The sequence below is a fragment of the Chiloscyllium plagiosum genome, unplaced genomic scaffold, assembly GCF_037043375.1.
Source record: "Chiloscyllium plagiosum isolate Xiang-an unplaced genomic scaffold, Cpla_swu_hap1 HiC_scaffold_27, whole genome shotgun sequence".
Lineage (NCBI taxonomy): Eukaryota > Metazoa > Chordata > Chondrichthyes > Orectolobiformes > Hemiscylliidae > Chiloscyllium > Chiloscyllium plagiosum.
Genome location: NW_028270165.1, coordinates 79,106,257 through 79,131,081, shown reverse-complemented (window position 1 = coordinate 79,131,081; position 24,825 = coordinate 79,106,257). Strand labels below are relative to the sequence as shown.

Below are 24,825 nucleotides of genomic sequence, written 5' to 3'. Positions count from 1 at the left end.
AGTATAGAACAGTTACAGAGTCATACAGCACAGAAACAGACCCTTCAGTCCAACTAGTCCATGCTGACTATGTTCTGAAACCAAACTAGTCCCACCAGCCTGTGTTTGGTTCATATGCCTCTGAACCTTTCCTATTCATGTAGTTATCCAAATGTCTTTGAAATTTTGTAACTGTACCTGCATCCACCACTTCCTCTTGACATTGGTTCCACACACAAACCACTCTGTGTTTCAAAACAAAGGAGCACCTCATGTCTTTTAAAAATATTTTTCCTCTTACCTTCAAAATTTGCTCCCTAATCTTGAAACCCCCACCCAAGGGGAAGGACCTGCCATTCATCTCATCTATACCCCTCAGGATTTTATAAAGCTCTGTAAGATCTCCTCTCAAACTCCTATGCTCCAGTGAAATATGTCCCAGCCTCTCCACCTAGATGGAGGCATATTCATATCCAGTTATGGTGCAGGCTCGAAAGATCAAATAGCCTACTCCTGCTCCCAATTCTCTCAGTGTCCAGTAAAGCAAGAGACCCATAAGACGTAGTAGCAGAAATTCGGCCTTCAGCCCATCAGGTCTCCTCCATTCAATCATGGCTGATAAGTTTCTCAACCCCATTCTCCTGGTTTATTTCCGTAACCATTGATCCCCTTGATACTCAAGAACCTATCTATCTCAGTCTTAAGTATACTCAGTGAACCGGCCTCCACAACCTTCTGAAGCAGTGAATTCCACAGATTTTCCACTCTCGGGCTGAAGACGTTTCTCCTTATTTCCATTCCAGAAGGTCTTCCCTTTACTCTAAGGCTAAGCCTTCAAGTTCGAGTCTATCCATTCAATGGAAACATCTTCTTAACATCCTATCTGTCCAGGCCGTTCAGTATTCTGTATGTTTCAATTTGATCCCTCCGGAGTGTGGGCCTGTTAATCAGCATGAACCAGACCCTTCAGGATGTGGTACAGCAGGGATTAGGTTCAACAAAGTGAGAATGTGTGAGGTGGAGATTTTCAGCTTTTAGGGAATGAGAGAGGAAAGAAAGTTCAATATAAATTAGAATTGATTGGATGGGCTGATGAACCAGGTAGTGGCAGATTGAGTATAATTTAGATAAATATGAGATGTTACATTTTGGAAAGGCAAATCAGGATAGGATGCTTACACTTAATGGTAAGGTCCTTGATAGTGTTGCTGAACAAAGAGACCCTAGAGTGACTTTGAAAGTGGAGTTGCAGGTAGACAGGATAGTGAAGAAGGCATTTGGTATGCTTTCCTTTCTTGGTCAGAGCACTGAGTATAGGAGTTGGGAAGTTCTGTTGTGGCTGTACAGGACATTCGTTAGGCCACTTTTGGAATACTGTATTCAGTTTTGGTCTCCCTGCTATAGGAAAGAAGTTGTGAAACTTGAAAGTGTTTGGAAAAAATTTGCAAGGCTTTTGCCAGAGTTGGAGGATTTGAGCTAGAGGGAGAGGCTGAATAGGTTGGTGATATTTTCCCTGGGCCATCAGAGGCTGAGGGGTGACCTAAAAGAAGTTGCATAGTAGGGTAAATAGCCAAGATCTTTTCCACCAATGTAGTGGAGTCCAAAACAAGAGGATATAGGTTTATGGTGAGAGCAGAAAGATTTAAAAAGGGACCTGAAGGGCAACATTTTAACACAGAGAATGGTGCGTATATGGAATGAGCTGCCAAGAGGCTGGTGCAATTACATCATTTTAAAGGCATTGGATGGTTTCATGAATGGGAAGAGTTTAGAGGGATAATCTAGTCCCATTTGCCAAGTGCTGGCAAATGGGACTAGATTAATTTAGAATATCTAGTTGGCGTAGATGAGTTGGACCGAAGGGTCTGTTTCCGGGCTGTATGACTCTAATCATCTTCAGTGAAAGCAGAAGTATTATTGTGAAGACTGGACTTTCAGAGCAGCTTTCAAAGATGTTTTACCCTTACTGGGAGTAGAAGTTGCAATGAAATCTTTCATTTGTGAGACAACTGAGTGAGTACATCTGTGATTTTGGTGGAAAGTGGGACTTCATTGCACTGTGGGGTTGAAGTGCTTTAATGTTAACGGTGGTAGGTGATATGTGCTGAGTGGGGAGCCTAGTGAAGTGTTTGATGGGTTTTTGTTTTAAACTTCTCATTTCTTTGAGCGTCCAACATTGTATTTCCAATGCTGTGCATCAGAAGAAGCGGTAAATCAGTAACTGATGTCGATAGAAGCCTTATCATTTTCAGCACTGCAGGTATTGCATTGTTTCATCAGCATTGTAAAGGTTACTGGCAGCAGCAGGTGGTGTGGGCTGTATTTACTAGAAACGATCAAGCAGTTAGATAACACATACTAGAGGACAGGGTGGGACTTGTCTTTCAATCTGCAGAATGTGGCAGGTTCTGGCTGCTGTGATCCAGGGCAAGCACAAGTGCGGTAAATCATAGAATCCCTACAGTGTGCAAGCAGGCCATTCAGCCCATCAAGTCCACACTGACCACTCCGAAGAGCATGCCACACAGACCCACCCTATCAGGTTATTTCTGCTGGTGGCTGAGACTAGGCCTCAAGATTAAGGGGAGGAGATTTAGGACAGAGATGAGGGGGAACTGCTTTTCCCGAACAGTAGTGAATCGATGGAATTCTCTGCCCAAAGAAGCAGTAGAGTCAGCATCATTAAGTATATTCAAGACACAGTTCGGTGGTTTTTGCAGGATAGGGGAATTAAAGGTCATCGAGATAATGCAGGTAGGAGGAGCATAGCTTAGTCCTTCTATTTCTGTGAAACTATAGCCCTGCACTTCCCATGGCTAACCGACCTAACCTGCACATTCTTGGATACAATGGGAAATTTAGCATGGCCAATCCAAATCAAGGTGAACAATGTAGTGATGTGGAAACTGAACGTCAGAGAACGGTAGAAAGGGACAAGGAGAATAAATGTAACAGCAATCAAAGCTAGATTCTAAAGATCACAAAAAATAAAAGGTCAGTATTTAAATGTGTGCTGCATCGTAACAAAAGTGAATGAATCTGCTGCACAGGTTGAAGAGAATAATTATGATCTGAGACTCCTTACAGAGGTATGGCTTCAGGATGACAAGGATTGCATCCTGAATATCGAGGCGGGCATGTAGTATCGGGGCCATAGCAGTATCAATTTGAAACTCCAGATATTAATTCCAGTAACAAGGCCAAAATGCCACCAACTCCCTCCAATCTCTAAGTTTCCCAACACTGAATGGCCCGTAATTGCCAGTTGTATCCTTTTCCCCTTTATCATTTACTATTCAATTCAGCCCATTGAGTCAACTCTGCCATTTACTCAGATCATGATTATTCTGGTAAACATCAACTCCACTTTCCTGCCATTGTCCCATAATCCTCAATTTGCTTACTGATTTAAAAAAAAACTATCTCAGCCTTGAATGCACCCAGGCTCAACAGCCCTCTGTACTAACAAGTTCCACAGATTGACTGCCTTCAGGAGAAATTCCTATCTTTCCTAAAATGCAATCCCTTATTTGGAGGTTTTTTTCCTCTGGTCCTCGACTCATGCACTTTTTCACATCTGGCCTGTCAAGTGTCCTCAGAATCTTGTACATGACAATAAGGTTACCTGTAATTCTTCTAACAAGCACAGACCCAACCTATTCACTTCTCCTCATAAAACATTCTTTCCATACCTGATATCATCACAGTCAACCTTCTATGGACTGCCTCCAATGCCAATATATCTTTCCTTAGGTAAAGGGCCCTAAACTGTTCACAGTATTCAGTTGTGGACTGACTGGTGGCTGACATAGGTTCACTATAACCTCCCTACTTTTATACTCGACTGAAAAGGCCAACCTCCCATTCGCCTTCCCTATTACTCACTGAACCTGGATGAAGTGATTCGTGGATGCGAGTTTCCAAATCCCTCTATTCTGCAGCTTTCTCCATTTAATATTCAGTTCTTCACCTCCTGGCAAACTGCATAACCTCATTTTCCCATCTGCCAAGCTTTCGCTCATTTGCTTAACCTGTCAACATCCCTCTCCAGATATTTCATGTCATCTTCATCACCTGCCTTCCCCATCAACCGTCTCTTCTGCAAATTTGGCAATAGTACATTCACTTTACTTATCCAAGTAATTCATATACATATTGTAAATAATATTGGCCCCAGCACTGATCCTTGTGGTACACCACCAGTTACAAGTTGCCATCCTGATTATGCCCCTTATCACAACTGTGTCATTAGTTAGCCAATCCTTGATCCACGCTAACAGCCTCCAACAGCCTGGGCTCTTTGCTTATTATTTCATGAGATATGAATATCATTGGTTGTGCCAACAACTCTTCCCAAACTGACCTTGGAAAAAGTGGTGCTGAGCTGCCTCTTAAAATGCTTCACAAATAAAATGTGGTCTGCAACAATGTTCAGAAGTGAGTTCCAGCATTTTGGTCAATAACAAAGAAACAATGCAATATATTTTGCAGTCGGAATGCTGTGCTCACATGTGTCTGTTCTTGGTGATTGAGGTCATGGCTTGGAAGGCGCTTTTGAAGAACGACCACTCATGCAATCAAGCCAGGCTGATAGAATGTGGCCTCAGACTCTGCCATTTTGACTTTCCTCATCAATCTACATTCTTTCCAACAAAGTTTCAGTCTCAAACTGCCACACAATGCCTTCTGTTACAGTAAGAATACACATGATTACCAACCATATTTTGGGTTGTATAAATCTTAGCCTGCCAGAATTATTTTCTAAAAAACTTTAATTAAACTGGGTGACTGCATGAAATGGTTTGTTGGTCAGACTGGAATCATCCTCCTCAAAAGGAGGAGGCAATGCCATCAATATCAGTAAACTCTTTTTGTTAAAAAGCACAAGTTCTTGATTTATTTTCAAAACTGACTGGTATTCACACCAGCACATTCAATGTCAAACTCAGACATCAGAAATGAAAATACACCATTAATTTTGTCTTACAATAATCCAACAGATTAGTTAATAACACACAGTGAATACCAAGGCTGATTAATATGAAATTAAATTTGACCAAAAAGAATGTAAAATCAGGATGGGAGATAACAAATGGGGGAAGGGCAGAAGGCAAGAAATGCAGCATCATAGAAGGTGCTCCTCCAGGGAGTGTATTTTACCAACTACAACTGCTCAATATAAACAAACACTCTGACATGACCCTCCGGTTTTAATGTAAACCATAGCCCCATACAGTAGGTACCATTTAAATAAGTTAATAGATACAAGCCTTGACCAAATCCAGCCTCCAGCCGGACCCCCCGCTTCTTGGGGCTCGGACCTTCCTCCAGCTCCGGGGGGTTGTTGAGCTCCTGGGCTCCGGCCGCCGCCGAAGAAGCCGCGGGCGCCGGCTCTCTCTCCTCCACCGCCGACATTTTTAATTTGTTTTCTCGTTCACCCGGTAACCGTCACCTCCCCCTTCCCGGGCCCCGGGAATTATACACAAATAAACAATAAACCCCACCGGGGACTGTCTCCTTTTCTTCACAACTTTTGTTTGAAAAGTTCCGACTTTAATTTGAAATGTATTTTAAAGGTATTTTCTGAGGTAAACGGTGCCTGTCTGCCCCCCTCCCTCCGTCAGAAACCGCCCGCTGAGTCGATGAGAAAACCGCAGCCTCGCGCCGCCATCTTTGTTTTTCTTCTTCTTTCCGTCTCCTCCTTCAGTGACGCACGTCATCCACGCTCCCTCCAATCAGAGCGCACCTTACTCCACCTGACCAATGGCGGCCGGCATTGACACACTCCCCAGATTGTCGTTCACCGATTCCTCCGCTCCGAACTTTGGGATTGGCGGAGAGGTTCGCACAAACGTCAGAGTCTCCGCCCCTTTCCGCTCCCATTCATTCATTCAACAGGAGAGGACCCGATTTACTACAATGGGCTCGAGGGATACCGTGGTAGATTGTGGATCATAGGACACGGAATTTATAGCAAAATGTTTCCGTCTGATTTAACTGAAATTATAAATTTAAAAAGACCCAGTCCGAGAACACTTGAGCGGTCCGGGGCATTCCACCTCGGACCTCCAGGTGGCCATCCTCCAAGCGGACATCAGGACAGGCAACAATGCAAAGTAGGCGAGCAGAGGCTGATAAGCCAAGTTCGGTGTCCATGGGGATAGCATCAACCTTGGGTTGGGTTCAAGTCACACTACAGGTGACCCCACTGCGCTGCACACAGGCACACCGACAGAGACATACACACCTACAGACACTCATGCAGACCCTCTCTCATACACACACATCCACTTCCACATGCACACGCAACCTCTCACAGACTTATGTCTTTTTACACTCACACATACACATATTCTCTCACAACACCCATCTCCCCCCCCCCACCCCCCACCCCACCCACACTCACTCACTCATATTATTTGGAGATGCCGGTGTTGGACTGGGGTGTCGAACAGGTTTAATTGGAAGCACACTAGCTTTCGGAGCGACGCTCCTTCATCTGGTGATAGTGGAGTGCTCGAAAGGAGCGTCGCTCTGAAAGCTAGTGTGCTTCCAATTAAACCTGTTGGACTATAACCTGGTGTGTGATTTTTAACACTCATAAGTTTGTGGGGTGAATTTGTACTTGCAGAATTACATTTTATTTTGCTCAAAAACTGCATGAATCCATGTAAGATTCTATAAATCCTTTTTTGGATTAGAATCAGTCGGAACATTGGGGCACAGACAGCCTCACACAGTGCACCTTCAATGCACTATCTGGGCCAACATGACACCTATTGTTAAAGCCCACTTGAGAATGTAACTTTAAGGAAGTTCTGGGATTTACATATGAAAGACCTGAAACCAACATGCCCATTCTAAAAGACTTAAACAACCTAGGTCTTTTTCAATATATAATTTCAGTTATATCACACTATAAACTTTTGCTATAAATTGTGTCCTACGATCTTATACTCGATAACCACCTGATGAAGGAGCAGTGCTCCGAAAGCTCGAGCTTCCAATTAAATCTGTTGGACTATAACCTGGTGTTGTGTGATTTTTAACTTTGATTGGCATCTTCAAATCAGGTTTGTTTGAAATCACAAGCCCTTTCATCAGGTGAAGTCATGAAAAAAATGTGCAGGAAAGATAATTTAGATGAATGATCAGCCATGGATGGTGATGAAAGACAGAGCATCTCAACGATCAAAAAGCCTCCCCACCCCCCGACATTAACCATTTCATGTCTGGTTATTTCTCAAGAAGCTGCATTGTAGGTTCATCCTGAATTAACACACTTTGTTTTTGCTTCACAAAATCAGACATGCTCACCCTCAGCAGTATCGCCAATGTCGTGAAAGATATTAACTTTCAGGTGGACTTATCCAAAATTCAAAGAGATGTCAGTCTTGACGTTTGGCTTTCCTATTCCTGTAAGATCCTGAAGTATCACAGTCAGGATCTGTGAGAACAGAGGAAAAGAGAAAGTGGGATGGTGCTTTCTTTTGTGCAACGGCAAATAAAAAGTTCCGCAGAAAATATAATTTCTACCATGGACTGACAGTGATGACTTTTGTAATCACTTTGTACAGAGTATTTGGAGATCTGAAGACGAAAATTTAAAAATCAACAAATGAAGGGCTAATGCCCAAAACGTTGACTCTCCTGCTCCTCGGATGTTGCCTGATCCGTGGTGCTTTTCTAGCGCCACACCTTTCGACTCTGACTCTCCAGCAGCTGCAGTCCTCACTTTCACTTCAATGTCTAACAGTCAATCAATCCATTGTGACCGCAATAATTTTCGACTATGATTCTGTGAGAAGGAGCCAAGCTTTTTGGTCCCTGTTCTAGTACGTTTTCAGCATCAGTGGGACTAGATGACACCTTATCTTTGCAGCACCCTGAGTGTGGAGCCTTTAACAGTTATACGGCCTGGAAAGAGGAATTCACGGCAGCGGCTGCACACACATTTGTGTGCGGCTGAAACTTCGGCCATGGAGAAACCCGAGAAATTCCGCCACGTGGAGAAACCGTGGAAGTGTGGTGACTGCAGGAAAGGCTTGTGTCCCGTCTGTCCTGGAGACTCATCGGCGCAGTCACACCGGGGAGAGACCGTTCACCTGCCCCGAGTGCAGGAACACCTTCAGAGATTCCTCCACCATACTGACCCACCGGTGGGTCCACACGGGGGAGAGACCCATCCCCTGCCCCGAGGGCGGGAAGGCCTTCAGCCATTCCTCCACCCTGCTGAGGCATCAGCGGGTCCACACTGGGGAGAAGTCCTTCCCCTGCCCCGAATGCAGGAAGGACTTCAGCAATTCTTCCCATCTCCTGAGGCATCGGCGGGTCCACACTGGGGAGAGGCCCTTCCCCTGCCCCGAGTGCAGGAAGGCCTTCAGCAATTCTTCCCATCTCCTGAGGCACTGGCGGATCCACACTGTTGAGAGGCCATTTGCCAGCCCCTAGTGCAGGTGGAGGTTTTTGTTGACCTGCAACTTGCGGGGGCACCAGTGCTCCCAACAATCGGATTCCACTGGTGATGCTGTTGTGGGTCACCCCCAGGACTGAAACTCCCGCCCGTTCTGACAGTGGGTGCAGTGGGACAGTCGGTGAGCTATTTTTGTTTTCTGCTGGACTTCCCTCCATCCAACTTTGCTTCCAGTGGGAGCTGCGGCATGTTGAGCCCAGAAGCTGCTACTCTCTAGTTTTTTCTGTCCAGTTAAACAACTGTTGGCTTTTTCTGAGAATGAGTCGCAGTCTGTAAGAAGTATTTGAGTGCATTGGGACAACCATTCGCATTCGGCAGTGACTTTGAAATTAGATATACAGTTATGTGCGTGTGAACGACTCATCATCCAAGAATTGCACAAAAACTTGGGAATCGATTGTTGGAAACTGGTTGAATTGGTCATTTCTTTATTTTCTTTTTTAATTTACCCCTTAAGTCTCTGTCTGTGAGATGGTGGGGGCATAATAGTTTAAATCATTGCTATTAATTAGATTATCTTGTTTAACTTTGCCTGAGTAAAGTTGCAGTATTAAAATTGTTAATTTTTGTTTAAATTATGGTTTTGGTGTGCAAGATCTGTTCTTCAAGTCCGACTAGGAAGAGTTGAGAAATTCTGAGGGACATTGTGTGTTTTAATTTCACTGTGCTGTGAATCTGGTGATAATGACAATCATTTGTATTGGCTTGCTTACCCTCATTATCACCTTCTAGGAGAAAGTGAGGACTGCAGATGCTGGAGATCAGAGTTGAAAATGTGTTGCTGGAAAAGCGCAGCAGGTCAGGCAGCATCCAAGGAGCAGAAGAATCGACATTTCGGGCATGAGGGCTCATGCCCGAAACGTCGATTCTCCTGCTCCTTGGATGCTGCCTGACCTGCTGGGTTTTTTAGCAACACATTTTCAGCTAACCTTCTTATCACCCCAACCACTCACTACGATAGTGAGTTCCACAGTCTCACCACACTCTTGAAGTTTCTCATGAAATCCTCAGCACAGACTTGGAAGAGAAAATGTTGACAAGAGCAGAATACAGGATGCTAACTGCAAAAAGCCAGAAAGATATTCGACAAAGTAAAACTTTGACAATGTAGGGACAAATAAGGAACTTTGACAACAATGCAGAGATCACAAGTCAGTGTTCAAGATAACAGTCATGACAAAAAACTGTACTCTATTGACATTGGATATTGTAATTAGGCAAGTGTCGAGATGCTGTGGTTGGTTAAATACAATAAGGAGAAAGTGAGGACTGCAGATGCTGGAGATCAGAGCTTAAAAATGTGTTGCTGGAAAAGCGCAGCAGGTCAGGCAGCATCAAAGGAGCAGGAGAATCGACGTTTCGGGCATAAGCCCTTCTTCAGGATTCCCAAAACGTCGATTCTCCTGCTCCTTTGATGCTGCCTGACCTGCTGCGCTTTTCCAGCAACACATTTTTAAGCTCTAAATACAATAAGGTAAGACAAATAAAATAACCAGAACTACTAATCATAATTGGATGTCGATATCCCTAAGATATATATGACCTGGAGGAGGGGTTAGAAGGTTGGGTGAGCAAGTTTGCAGATGATACGAAAGTCGGAGGAGTTGTAGACAGTGAGGAAGGACGTGGCAGGTTACAGCGGGATATAGATAAGCTGCAGAGCTGGGCAGAAAGGTGGCAAATGGAGTTCAATGTAGCTAAGTGTGAGGTGATTCACTTTGGTAAGAGTAACAAAAAGATGGGGTACTGGGCTAATGGTCGGATACTTGGTAGTGTGGATGAGCAGAGGGATCTTGGTGTCCATGTACACAGATCTTTGAAAGTTGCCACCCAGGTAAATAGTGCGGTGAGGAAGGCATATGGCGTACTAGCTTTTATTGGTAGAGGAATTGAGTTCCGGAGTGCTGAGGTCATGTTGCAGTTGTATAAGACTCTGGTGCGGCCGCATCTGGAGTATTGTGTGCAGTTTTGGTCACCATACTATAGGAAGGATGTGGAGGCACTGGAACGGGTGCAGAGGCGGTTTACCAGGATGTTGCCTGGTATGGTAGAAAGATCATATGAGGAAAGGCTGAGGCACTTGGGGTTGTTTTCATTGGAGAAAAGAAGGTTTAGGGGTGACTTGATAGAGGTGTACAAAATGATTAGGGGTTTAGATAGGGTCGACAGTGAGAATCTTTTTCCACGTATGGAGTCAGCTATTACAAGGGGGCATAGCTTTAAATTAAGGGGGGGGTAGGTATAGGACAGATGTTAGGGGTAGGTTCTTTACTCAGCGAGTCGTGAGTTCGTGGAATGCCCTGCCAGTAGCAGTGGTGGACTCTCCCTCATTATGGGCATTTAAGCAGGCATTGGATAGGCATATGGAGGATAGTGGGCTAGTGTAGGTTAGGTGGGCTTGGATCGGCGCAACATCGAGGGCCAAAGGGCCTGTACTGCGCTGTATTCTTCTATGTTCTATGACAAGCGTACACTGTTGATTGGTATAGGTAAGCTGCTCTTAAAATAATTGAACAGTATATCAAACAGATGTACTTGATCATTTGGGGGGGTTTGTTGCTGACTTGTCAAATTGGCTCTGCAGGCTTGAATAAAAGCAGTGTACGAAAAGTGTCCACGTATCATCTGGTAAATTACAGCCTCCAGGCAGTTCTAGAATCCCCACAGCATGCAATAGGCTGTTCAGCCCATCAAGTTGACACTGACCATCACATCCTTGTAACCCTGCATTTCCCATGGCCAATCCATCCTAATCTGCACATCATTTGGACTGTGGGAGGAAACTCACACAGACACAGGGAGAATGTACAAACTCCACACAAATAGTCGGCTGAGGGTGGAATCAAACCTGGGTCCCTGATGCTGTGAGGCAGCAGTGCTAACCATTGAGCCACCACCCTGTGCTGCTCTATGAGGGAGTGAATTTCATAGACTCAGGAACCTTTGAGAGAAAAGCAAAACTCTCCCATCTTCAATGAGATGCCACTTATTTGTTAACTGTGTCCACTCATTTCTAGTCTCTGGCACAAAGGGATTCATACATTCACATTGTTAAGTCCTCTCAGGATGTTAGAAACTTGCATCAGATCATCTAATTCTTCTAAGCTCAAATTGATACAAGCCCAGCCCAATATCCCCCTGACCCCAATTATAAGTTGAATAAGGCAGTGACTATTGACCTCACTGACATGACACAGGATGCCCTCAATCCAAGTTGACCTTTACCCTCTAACATCTTGACTCCAGGCCAGCATGTGGTCAGCTACAACTCAGCTCTGAACGGGAGGAGAGGAACTGACTAGACAGCGGTGAGGTGGATACTGCATCCCAGGAGAAACCGATTCGAGTGTGAAAGTTTTTCAGCTCCCATTTGGATCGTTTCAGGAACAATATCTCCTGTCATTTAAATGTCTTTGATCCCAATATAAGTTCTGGTTCTGTTGCGCATTGTGTGTGTTTTATCGATCTGTGTTTCACTAGATGATTTCCTATTCCTGTCATTCCCATTAGGAAGTGTGAATTCAGTACCAGATTATAGTCTCAATTCTGAAATTATTGTTTAGGACTGGTGTAGAACATGCCAAGTGTCAGTCAGAATGGAAGAAGCTCTACTCTCTATTTAACCCTCTGCTGTCCCCGTCCTGGGAGTGTTTGAATGGGAACGTTAGAGGGAGTTTTACTCGGTATCTAATCCAATGCTGTGTCTTTCTTGGCACTGTTTGTTTGGGACAGTGTCATGGTAGCTTCACTTTCAACTAAAAAGGGTAGAGGAGGCTTTATTATGATTGTATTCCCATGCTGTCCCTGTCCTGGGAGTTTTAGATGGGACAGAGTGCTGATGGAGAGAGCTGTTCCATCTGTCATGAAGACATCTGTAATTGCAGTGAATGCAGACTTGGCGGTAGGAGTGGAGGAGAAAGTGAGGACTGCAGATGCTGGAGATCAGAGCTGAAAGTGTGTTGCTGGAAAAGCGTAGCAGGTCAGGCAGCATCCAAGGAACAGGAGAATCAACGTTTCGGGCATAAGCCCTTCTTCAGGAATGAGGAAAGTGTGTCCAGCAGGCTAAGATAAGGGGTAGGGAGGAGGGACTTGGGGGAGGGACGTTGGAAATGCGATAGGTGGAGGGAGGTCAAGGTGAGGGTGATAGACCGGAGTGGGGTGGGGTCAGAGAGGTCAGGAAGAAGATTGCAGGTTAGGAAGGCGGTGCTGAGTTCGAGGGATTTCGTGGCTCAACACTTCAACTCCTCCTCCCACTCCACCAAGGACATGCAGGTCCTTGGACTCCCCCATCGCCAGACCATAGCAATACGACGGCTGGAGGAAGAGCGCCTCATCTTCCGCCTGGGAACCCTCCAACCACAAGAGATGAACTCCAACCCAGTTTGCTATATCAGATGCTCCTGATGTGGTCTTTTCTACATCGGGGAGACAAAACATAAACTGAGGGAAAGTTCTCCAACCATCTCAGCGGGGCCGACAGGACCTCCCAGTCACCGCCAATTTTAATTCCCTTTCCCACTCCCTTTCCAAGATGACCATCCTCAGACTCCTCCATTGCCATAACAAACCACACCTCAACTTCCGCTTGGGCAGCCTTCAGCCTGGAGGACTCACCAGTGAGTTCTCCAATTTCAAATAACCTCCTTCTCCCCCGGCCACCAACCGGATTCATTTCTCCAATTGGCCAACCACGAAATACCCTCTACCCGTCTACACCAATCCCCACTCCGCCACCCTTTCCCCAGACCCCCTTTATCTGCATCTTCCCCGATACCAAACCTGAGGAAGAGTTACACCAGAAACGTCGACTTCTTCCCCTCCTGCTGCTGCCTGGCTCGCTGTGTTCTTTCAGCCTCCTGCCTGTCTACTTTGAGTCAGAAGCTGGAATGAAGGCGAGGTCGGTCCGAGTTTTGTTGTCGGAGACAGAGGTTGTGGGTGAGTACAGGGGCGGTCGCGATAGCCCGTGTACCGCCCCGGAACTCACATTGAACTTGAGAGGCCCGCTGCTGGATGGAGTCCCCACGTGGGCGAGACGGCAGCGTGTGGGCGGGGCCTGGGGGAGAATGCAGCGTGGGGGCGGAGCCTGGTATGGAATACAGCTTGGGCGTGGATGGATGTGCGGGTTAGGTGCATTAATCAGGGGTAAATATTGGGTAATACGTCTGGGTGGGTTACTCTTCCGGGCTCGGTGTGGACTGAAGGGCCTGTTTCCACACGGTACTGACTTTATGAGCATCTTTTCTGCCAACCCTCGGGAAAAGACACCTTATCTATACTCTTACGATTTTCCAAACCTCTACAACGTCACCTCTCAATTTTCTAGGCTCCAGTGGATAAACGTCCCAGCATATCCCGCCTCCCCTTATAATTCAAACCCTCCAGTCCCGGTATTGTTCTGGTAAAGTAAGGAATAGGGAATTGTATCGAATCATGTACATATACTGTCTGAAAAAAAATTGGGTGTGTTCTTGCCTGAGAGGATGACAATATCTGGTATAAGTAATTACAAATCCAATTATTTTGGTCACCCTGAGGCATTGATGGTTCCAAGCTGACCCTCAAAAGTTCATTCTTTCCTGGTTGTGTCTTTGTGCGGTTTGAAAATATTCCTAATCCTCTGAGTATAGGGGTTGGGCCGTTATGTTGTGGCTGTACAGGACATTGTTAGGCCACATTTGGAATATTGTGTGCAATTCTGGTCTCCTTCCTTTCGGAAGGATGTTGTGAAACCTGAAAGGGTTCAGAAAATATTTACAAGGATGTTGCCAGGGTTTGAGCTGAATAGGCTGGGGTTGTTTACCCAAGGGTACCGGAGGCTGAGGGGTGACCTTATACAAGTTTATAAAATAACAAGGGGCATAGATCAGGTATGGCAAGGTGTGGAAATGGGGTAGTCCAGAATTAGACGGTAATAGGGTTAGGGTGAGATGGGGGGGAGATTTAAAAGGGACCTAAGATGCAACGTTTTCATGCAGAAGGTGGTGCGTGCAAGGAATGAGCTGCCAGAGGAAGTGGTGGAGGCTGGTACAATTACAACATTTAAAAGGCATCTGGATGGTTATACGAATAGGAAGGGTTTAGAGGGATATGGGACAAGTGCTATCAAATGGGACTAGATTAATTTAGGATATCTAGTCAGCATGGACTAGTTGGACCGAAGGACTTGTTGCTGTGCTGTTTATCTCTATGACTCTGGCTTGCCACTAATATTTACTACGTCAGTATGTTCAGATTTTCTCTGGTGTTGGTGTCAATGCCTTGATGTCTCTTTCCCTCCTCACCACCTTCCCGAATGTTAACCATTTTGTGTCTCGTTGTTTCTCCAGAAGCTGCGTTGTAGATTCATTTGTGAATTGACATTTTTTTTGCTTCCCAAATCAGACTTGCTCACTGTCAGCAGTATCCCAACATTGTGAAGGATAATAACTTTCAGGTGGAGGTATCCAAAACTCTAAAGAGATATCAGTCTTGATGTTTTTACTTTTCTGTCCCTGTGCGATCCTAAATCAGCACCGTCAAATGGTTTAGTTTGAGTGGAGTGAGAACTGGAGGAGAGAGAGAGAGTGGGATAGTGCTTTCAGTTTTGTGGAAAAGAAAAGCATGTTCTGCAGAAAGTAGAAGTGCTTGTTCTGAATTTCTACCCTGGACTGACAATGATGACTTTTGTAATCTCTTTTTAGAGTATTTGAAGATCTGAAGATAGAAGTTTCAAAATCAACAGATGCAGGGCTTATGCCCGAAACATCAACTCTACTGCTCCTCAGATGCTGCCTGACCTGCTGTGCTTTTCCAGCATCGCACTTTTCAACTCTGACTCTTCAGCATTTGCAGTCCTCACTTTCACGTCAATGAATGACCGTCAGTCAATCCATCGGGACTGCAACAATTTTCGACTATGATTCTGTGAGAAGGAACAAAGCTTTTTCGTTCCTGTTTCAGTACATTTTCAGCATCAGTGGGATTAGATGATTCCTGAATCAGTGGGATTCCTGAAGAAGGGCTCATGCCCGAAATGTCGATTCTCATCCTTAGATGCTGCCTGACCTGCTGCGCTTTTCCAGCAACACATTTTCAGCTCTGATCTCCAGCATCTGCAGTCCTCACGTTTTCCTCCGATTAGATGAGAGACCCTACTGTTGCATTGCTCTGAGTATGGAGCCTGAAACAGTTACACGGCCTGGGAAGAGGAATTCATGGCGGGGAGGGGCGGTACGTGCTTTTGTGTGTGGATGAAGCTTCGGTCACGGAGATACCCAAGGAATCCCACCCTGTGGAGAAACCGTGGAAGTGTGGCGACTGCGGGAAAGGCTTCAATTTCCCGTTTCACCTCGACACTCATCGGCACAGTCACACTGGGGAGAGGCGGTTCTCCTGCCCCGAGTGCGGGAAGACCTTCAGCTATTCTTGGTTAACATTGCCCTAGCAAAGTTGCAGCATTTATAATTGTTTGTTTTTTGTTTAAATTATAGTTTTGGTGTGCGAGATCTGTTCTTCATCAAGCCTGGTTCGGAACAGTTGAGAAATTCTGAGGGATTTTTGCATGTTTTAATTTCACTGTGTTGTGAATCTGGTGACAGTGACACTCCTTTGTACTGGCTGGCTTACCCTTGCTTGTAATGCCTTTCACCCCAACCTGTTGCGATGGTAGTGAGTTCCACAGTCTCACCACATTCTGAGGTTTCTCATGAAATCCTCAGTACAGACCTGGAAGGGAAAATGTTGACCAGGGCAGAAGGTAGGGTGCTAACTGCAAAAAAGCCAGGAAGACATTCGACAAAGTAAAACCTTCACAATGTAGGGACGAATGAGGAACTTTGAGAGCAACGAGGAGGTCACAAATCAGTGTTCAAGGTAACAGTCATGACAAAAAGAAAAATACTCTGCAAACATTGGATATTGTAATTTGGCAAGTGTCTAGATGCTGTAGTTGGTTGAGTACGATAAGATAAGGCAGATGAAATAACCAGAACCACTAACTGAATATTGATAACCATAAAACAACTGTATCCTATTGATTGGTACATGTAAACTGCTCTTAAAATAACAACAGTATATCAAACTGATGTATTTTAGTATTTGGGGAGTTTGTTGCAGTCTTGTGGAAATGGCTCTGCAGGCTTGAATAAAAGCAGTGTAAGAAAAGTGTCCACGTGTCATCTGGTCAGTTACAGGCTCCAGGTAGTTCTAGAATCCCTACAGTGTGCAAGCAGGCCATTCAGCCCATCGAATCAGCACTGACTGTCCCACCCAGACCCACTCTGCTATCCTATCCCTGTAACTGTGCATTTCCCATGGCCAATCCACCCCCACCTGCACATCTTGTGGGAGGAAGCCAGAGCACCAGAGAAAACCCACACAGGGGGAGAATGTGCAAACTCCACACAGTCGGCCCGAGGGTAGAATCACACCGGGGTCACTGATGCCATGAGGCAGCAGTGCTAACCACTGTACCACTACCCCAAAACAAAACTCTCTTATCTTAAATGAGAGGCTAGTGTCTGGTTAGAGATGAGTGGACATTACATTCACATTAAGTCTTCTGCGGATGTCATACACCTCCATCAGATCATCTGGTTCTTCTAAGCTTGAACTGATACAAGCCCAGCCTGACATCCCCTTGTCCCTGATTATTATAAGTTGAGTAAATCAGCAACACCCGACCTCAGTTGCATGACACATGCCCTCAATCCAAGTTGACCTTTCCCCTCTAACCTCTTGACCCTAGGCCACCATGTGGTCAGCTACAACTCACTCTGAATGAGAGCAGATGAACTGACCAGACAGCAGTGAGGTGGACACTGTATCCGCAGAGAAACTGATGAGAGTGAGAAAATTGTCCAGCTCACATTCGGATTGTTACAAGGACCGTGTCTTCTCTTATTTAAAAGTCTTTGATCCCAATAAAATTCTGGTTCTGTTGTGCATTGTGTGTGTTTTATCTATGTTTCACTAGATGATTTTCACGACCTGTCATTTCCCATTAGGAAGTGTGAATTCAGTGCCAGATAATAGTCTCACTTCTGAATTATCCTTGAGGATTGGTGTAGAACATACCAAGTGTCAGTCAGAATGGAAGAAGCTCTACTGTTTATTTAATCCTCTGCTGTCATTGTCCTAGGAGTGTTTTGAATGGGAGAGCGTAGAGGGAATTTACTCTGTATCCAAGCCAATGCTGTGCCTGTCTTGGCAGTATTTGTTTGGGACAGTGTCGAGGTAGCTTCACTTTCAATTTAAAAGTAGAGGTAGCGTTATTCCGATTGTAATCCCACGCTGTCCCTGTCCTGGAAGAAGGAAGCTGGAGCACCTGGAGGAGATCCAAACAGACACCAGGGGAGAATGTGCAAACTCAACCCAGGCAGTCATCTAAGGGTGGAATTAAACTCAGGTCCCTGAAGTGAATTTTAAAAACTCAGGAAGCCTTCAGAGAAAAACATAACTCTCCTCTCTTAAATGAGCGGCCACCTATTTGTTAACTGGGTCCACTCATTTCTAGTCTCTGGCACAATGGCATTCATCCATTCACATTATTAAGTCCTCACAGGATGTTATACATCTCCATCAGATCATCTGATTTTTCTAAGCTCTAAGTGATAAAACCGCAGCCCGACAACCCCTTGACTCTGGCTAGAAGTTGAGTAAATCAGTTATGAACTGCTTTGATTGTATTTACTAAGTAAAGAAACCAAATATGGTGGTCTTCCCAATACCCACCGACAAATGGAGGAAAACACCCTGACTTTATATTCTACCCCCTTACCACAAATAACAACATTTCATTTAAGCTGGACAGGTTTTCCTGCATTAAACTCCTACCTCGCCTGCTCCCAACCTGTCAACCACACTTTATAGTTGTCTTATTCCCTGTTTGTACATGAATTTCCTACCTAGGTTTGGGCCATCACCAAACTGAACACCTTTGCAGGTGCTTCCTTCATCAAAGCTGTGAATAGACAATGTAAAATAAACACTGAAGCCCTTGCACTGTGTTCCATTCATCACCCCTTGAAACCCTAAACATTTTAACAACTGTGTGCTGTTCACCCGCCAATGCTCTATCCACGCTGTTAAAAGACCTGGACAAGATGAGCTCTTATTTTGAATAATGACTTTCGATGTGGCACCATACCAAAAGACTTCTAGAATATCAGTACATCCATGGGTTCCTCTACTTCATAAGAACTAGGAGCAGGAGTCAGCCAACTGGCCCTTCGAGCCCACTTCAACATTCAATAACATCGTGGCTGATCTTTTCATGGCCTCAGCTCCACTTACCCGCCCTCTCACCGTATCCCTTAATTCCTTCACTGCTCAAAACATTATCGATCTTAGCTTTAAAAACATTTACTGAAGTAGCCTCAACTACCTTACTGGGCAGGGAATTCCACAGATTCACAACCCTCTGGGTGAAGATGTTGTTGCTCAACTCAGTCCTAAATCGGCTCCCCCTAATTTTGATGCTCTGCCTTCTTGTCCTGGTTTCACCCGCCAGTGGAAACATCCTCTCTAGGTCTGTCTCAGCTACTTCTTTCATCATTTTATATGTTTCTATAAGAGGGGTGGCATGGTGGCTCAGTGGTTAGCACTGCTGCCTCACAGCGCCAGGGACCTGGGTTCAATTCCCACCTCGGGCAACTGCCTGTGTGGAGTTTGCACATTCTCCCAGTGTCTGTGTCGGTTTCCTCCCACAGTCCAAAGAAGTGCAGGTTAGGTGAATTGGCCAGACTAAATTGCCCGTAGTGTTAGGTGTATTAGTTAGGAGAATGGGTCTGGATGGGTTGCTCTTCGGAGGGTCGGTGTGGACTTGTTGGGCCAAAGGGCCTGTTTCAACACTGTAGGTAATCTAACTAATCCCACCTCATTCTTCTAAATACCAATTAACATAATCGCAGTCTACTCAGTCTCTCCTCATAAATCAATCTCCTCACCTCTGGAATCAACTTATTGAACTTCTTGTGCACCCACTCTAGTGCCAGTACATCCTTTCTTAAATAAGGAGACTAAAACTGCGCATTCGTCCTCCAAGTGTGGCCTCACCAGTACCCTGTACAGCTGCAACATAACCTCCCTGCTTTTAAACTCAATCCCTTTAGCAATGAAGGGCAAAATTCCATTTGCCTTAATTACCTTTCGCGTCTGCAGACTAACCTTCTGTGATTCATGCACAAGCACACCCAGGTCCCTCTGCACAGCAGCATGTTGCAATTATTTTTACCATTCAAGTAATAATCCTTTCTACTGTTATTCCAACAAAAATGGATGACTTCATATTTATAAACATTTTACTTCAACTGCCAGACTTTTGTGCACTCACTTAAACTATTTCAGGAGGCTAAGGCAATTCAGCATATCTGTAAAAACTTACCAATTTTTATACATGCACCGTTGGAAGCTTCCTTTCTGGATGCATCGTGGCTTGGTACGGCAACTGCTGTGCCCAGGATCATAAGAAACTACAGACTGTTGCCAACACAGCCCAGTCCATCACACAAGCCAACCTTCTAACCATTGATTCCATGTGTACTTCCTGCTGCCTCAGCAAGGCAGCCAACATCAAAGATGCCTCCCACCCGGTTTTAATCTCTTCCGTTTGGCAAAAGACACAGAAGCTTAAATTGATTGACCAACAGATTCAAGAACAGCTTCTTCCCTGCTGTTACTAGACCGCTGAATGGACACTTCAAATTTAATGACGATGTCAGTCTTTCTGCACCTTCTCTGCAGCCGTTACATTGTATTCTCACTCAGTTCTGTTACTCTGATGCACCTTGTGTGGTATAATCTGCCTATACTGCACACAAAACCTTTCACTGTACTTAGGTACATGTGACAATAATAAAGTAAAGAAAATAAAATTGAATGATCCACATTGCTTGTTATTTTCTTAAAATAGATCTCCCAATGATGAGTCAATTTCATAAACCTTTGTCGACTCTGCCCAATTGCAACAAGATTTTATAAATGTCACAATTTATCTTCCTTAATAACTGATTGCAGATTTCTCCCTTTGACTGATGTTAAACCAAGCAGCCTCTCCATTCCTGATTTTTGTATCCCTGCTTCCATGAAGACAGGAATATCCTGCAGTCTGCTGCGGCTGTTTCAGAACCTAGGACATGTTGGAAGATTAAAAATGAAGTTCCGGCACCTTCCTTTTTGAAGATGAGAGGATGAAGTCTCTTGTAGCTTTGCATGGATTGCAGAAAGACCTTGCATATTTCGGGCAGTTGGATCACCTCACAATGTGGCATTCCACAACAAAGGCCATTCCCTCATCTCAGTAGTCAGTGAGATATGTGGTCACTCAGCCACATGTTGTGTTCTAGTTATGTGATGCATCAATAAGCACAGTGTCTCAAAGTTTGTGCGAAAATTTGTAGCTCGGGTGCTCGTTGTTGTGGTTCTGTTCGCCGAGCTGGAAGTTTTTGTTGCAAACGTTTCGTCCCCTGGCTAGGCGACATCATCAGTGCTTGGGAGCCTCCTGCGAAGCGCTTCTTTGATGTTTCCTCCGGTGTTTATAGTGGTCTGTCCCTGCCGCTTCCGGTTGTCAGTTTCAGCTGTCCGCTGTAGTGGTTGGTATATTGGGTCCAGGTCGATGTGTTTGTTGATGGAGTTTGTGGATGAATGCCATGCCTCTAGGAATTCCCTGGCTGTTCTCTGTCTGGCTTGCCCTATGATAGTAGTGTTGTCCCAGTCAAATTCATGTTGCTTGTTGTCTGCGTGTGTGGCTACTAAGGATAGCTGGTCGTGTCGTTTCGTGGCTAGTTGATGCTCATGTATGCGGATTGTTAGCTGTCTTCCTGTTTGTCCTATAAAGCGTTTTGTGCAGTCCTTGCATGGTATTTTGTACACTACATTCGTTTTGCTCATGTTGGGTATCGGGTCCTTCGTTCTGGTGAGTTGTTGTCTGAGCGTGGCTGTTGGTTTGTGTGCTGTTATGAGTCCTAGGGGTCGCAGTAGTCTGGCTGTCAGTTCCGAGATGCTCCTGATGTATGGTAGTGTCTCAGCCTGAGATCATGTAACGGTGTACATAATGAGTGTTGTTAATAAATGTCAAGACATCTGCCTCCACAAGAACTCAAACCACATGGTATCGGGACGACCCTGCCTCTTTAACAAGGTTATATTGTCCCTGGTTATTTTCAAGAGGGGTTTTAAAAGCAGTGGTGTCAAAATGGTTAACAGACACTGCCTGAGTCAACAGAGGAAGCCTTTAGGGTTTTTTTTAAAAACACAGTTGCACAATGAAAGGGGAGCAAATCGTTCTCCCAGCTCAGTTTTGTTTTCCCAGTTTGGTTTAGTTTTAGCAGGGGTCCTAGAGAAGCAGCTACAATGAAACTTGCTTTAATAGAGGTTTTCTTGCCTGACTCCACTCTCTGAAATCTCTCCTGCCTGTAAGAACCTGTGTTCAAATTTACCTTTCGCCAAGGGGTGTGTTCACAGGATATTGCAGAATTGGAACAGCTTTATTAAGTTGCAATAGTCAGTTGAGTTTTCATACAAGATATTCTCAATTTGGTTTTCTTTTGTTTGTGTTTCATCTGCAGTGTGTAAATAAATTGTTTTGTCTAAGTGGTTTGACCAGCTGCACCAGTCCTGGAATAGCCACTTCACAAATGTTTAAAAAAAATTTTTAAAGTTAGGGTTTGGCCTACATTCTTCAAATGTTTTGAGGGGGTCTGGCCTGGTCCTTAACAGTATGTAACAGAGAAGCATTCAGACCATATCCTACTCTGTGGTGTTTGAGCCAAGAAAGCACATCACTGTGGCCATAATTGGCAGCCACTGGGTACTATACGCTGATGGCAGTGGGTAACAAGTTAGTGACAGTTGTTATGGACCAGACCAGACCCATGCCCACCCCCCCTTCAAAAGACTTTGAGAAAGTAGTCTAAACTTATCTCTTCCTTAATTTAAAGGCAGATGTGAAGCATTCATCTTCCAGATGTGATGTTAGATTAGATTAGAAATTAATTACTTACAGTGTGGAAACAGGCTCTTCAGCCCAACAAGTTCACACCGACCCACCGAAGTGCAACCCACCCAGACCCATTCCCCTACATTTACCCCTTCACCTAACACTACGGGCAATTTAGCACGGGCAATTTAGCACAGCCAATTTATCTAACCTGCACATTTTTGGACTGTGGGAGGAAACCCATGCAGGCACAGGGAGAATGTGCAAACTCCACACAGATAGTCGCCTGAGGCGGGAATTGAACCCGGATCTCTGGCGCTGTGAGGCAGCAGTGCTAACCACTGCGCCACCGTGTGTTGTGAAGTTGGGTAGAGTACAGAGGAACCTCGACTATATGAATATCAATAATCTGAATTTCGGATTATCCAAAGAAGATCTCAAGGTCCCGATAGAAACATAGAGATGTTTTAACATTGATTAAAAGTGCACTCGGCTTACTGAAATGCTGCCGAGAACAGTCCTGGACATCAAAAGGAGCCCAGGCACAGTCTCCAAATGACCGACCACCTGCCCTGTCTCCCCACACTTCCCCCAGAGTTCTATACAGGGATATACCCTAAACTTCCCTTCTCCAGATAATCTCTCTAACATTGTCCTGTACAGGTAAAAAGTAGTGTGTCTGTGCACACGCACACACTATTTTAAGACTCATCCCCCCGGCTGTCCTGGAGAGGGGGAGGGAGAGAACGACTGCCCACTGGGATACTCTCACTCAGTGTGAGACATTTGGTGATTTTTCCAATCACACAGATTTCAAAACGAGCGAAGGAGACAGACCTCGTTTCCCCTCCTTGTTTTCAAAGCCGTCGATATTGACATCTTGGGTGAATCAACTAACTACCAGACACTGACGTGAAGTTTAGTTTGAGATTTCTGCTTCCAAATTCTTCTTTTCTGTTATCCTGCAAAAGAGGTTTGAAGATGTTGTCACTGCCAGTCCACGATATAAATTCAGAACACACAATTAGAGTTTCTGTGGATCATTTGTTCCTCTCAATCCCCAAGGCTAATGGGGCCAATGCTTAAAGTCATCTTTTGTGCAATATTAACTCTCTTACTGAAGATTATATAAAATGTATCTACTGTAGGATATTACAAAGTCAGAAGTAATTACAAATAAAGCTTTTGGAACCATAAATACAACACCAAATACAGTATGCAGCACATAACCTACACTCATCCCGGTCTTGTGTTAACAAACGGTTCTCTTAAATAGCAGTCTTCTTCTGGGAAAGATCCCACTTCAAGTGTGTATGTGGGGAAAGAATCCATCTTTTTAGAATCCTGCTGTGTCCTACAGACTCTGTTACTGGAAAATACATCCAGTCTTCCACGAAATAAATGGCAGGAAGCATTTCTTTGTCCTATCGTGATTTTCAGTTCTTTTCGGTCACACTGAATCTCAACATTTTTAACAATAGAGCCAGAAGCTGAAACTAACCTTGGCAGAGTCCACTTGCTCCCAGGATTCACAACCCCGACCTCCACTTACTATAAGTGAACAATGTTTTCCCTCCTCTCTCTTCCTTCCAGGTTGAGGAATGGAAAGGGGAGACATTGCTTTGCTCCCAGACGTTGCCCAGAGAGAGTTTCACCCTGAAACGAGGATTGGGCTGCTTCCGCGTTGTGACGTCAACAATTGAGGGCGAGAGTCCCCGGATCGACTGATGCGGATTGACCAATCGGAAGCCTTGGAGGACTGGAAGCAGCCTGGCCCTTCTGCCAATCACAGTCCGCCTCTTGTCTGAATGCGGAAGTTAGACTTCTGAAACTGCTGCTCCTCTCTCTGAAGGAAGATTGAGCTTCACTTCAGACTGCAACTTCCTTCTTCTGTTCAATATCTGTGTGCACTATACTCTCTTTTCTTTACTTTCTCCCTTTCCATTTCTTCTCACGTTCTGGAATTAAACTGTGGATTTGCAGGAACGTAAGTGAATCCAGGGAGGGGACAAACTCTGGATAGGTAGGTCCGTGTCTCTCTGTTTTAAGGATGCTATCGGGGTTGGAGGGTTTGAGCTATAGGAAGAGGATGAATAGACTGAGGCTATTTCCCTGGAGCATCGGAGGCTGATGGGTTGATCAAATCATGAAGGGCACGAACAGGGTAAATAGACAAGGTGTCCCTGGGGTGTGGGTGTCCAAAACTGGAGGGCATAGGTTTAGGGTGAGAAGGGGCAAAGATTTAAAAGGGACCTCAGGAATAACTTTTTCACGCAGAGAGTGGTGCATGTGTGGAATAAGCTGCGAGGGGAATTGGTGGAGGCTGCTACAATTACAACATTTAAAAGGCGTCTGGAATGGGTACATGAATAGGAAGAGTTTGGAGAGATACGGGCTAAATGCTGGAAAATGTGACAAGATTAATTTAGGATATCTGGTCGGCACAGACAAGTTGGAC

The 24,825-nt window shown here is 44.9% G+C and overlaps 1 long non-coding RNA gene across 1 annotated transcript; it reads right to left on the bottom strand.

Annotated features, from left to right (window-relative positions):
- Positions 1-6,569: 6,569 nt before the first annotated feature.
- Positions 6,570-24,010, bottom strand: LOC122543563 (uncharacterized). Its single transcript, XR_015751546.1, has 3 exons — positions 23,869-24,010; positions 19,815-23,329; positions 6,570-7,426 (listed from the first exon to the last, which is right to left on the bottom strand). It is a non-coding gene; the product is annotated as an uncharacterized LOC122543563 (long non-coding RNA).
- Positions 24,011-24,825: the final 815 nt, after the last annotated feature.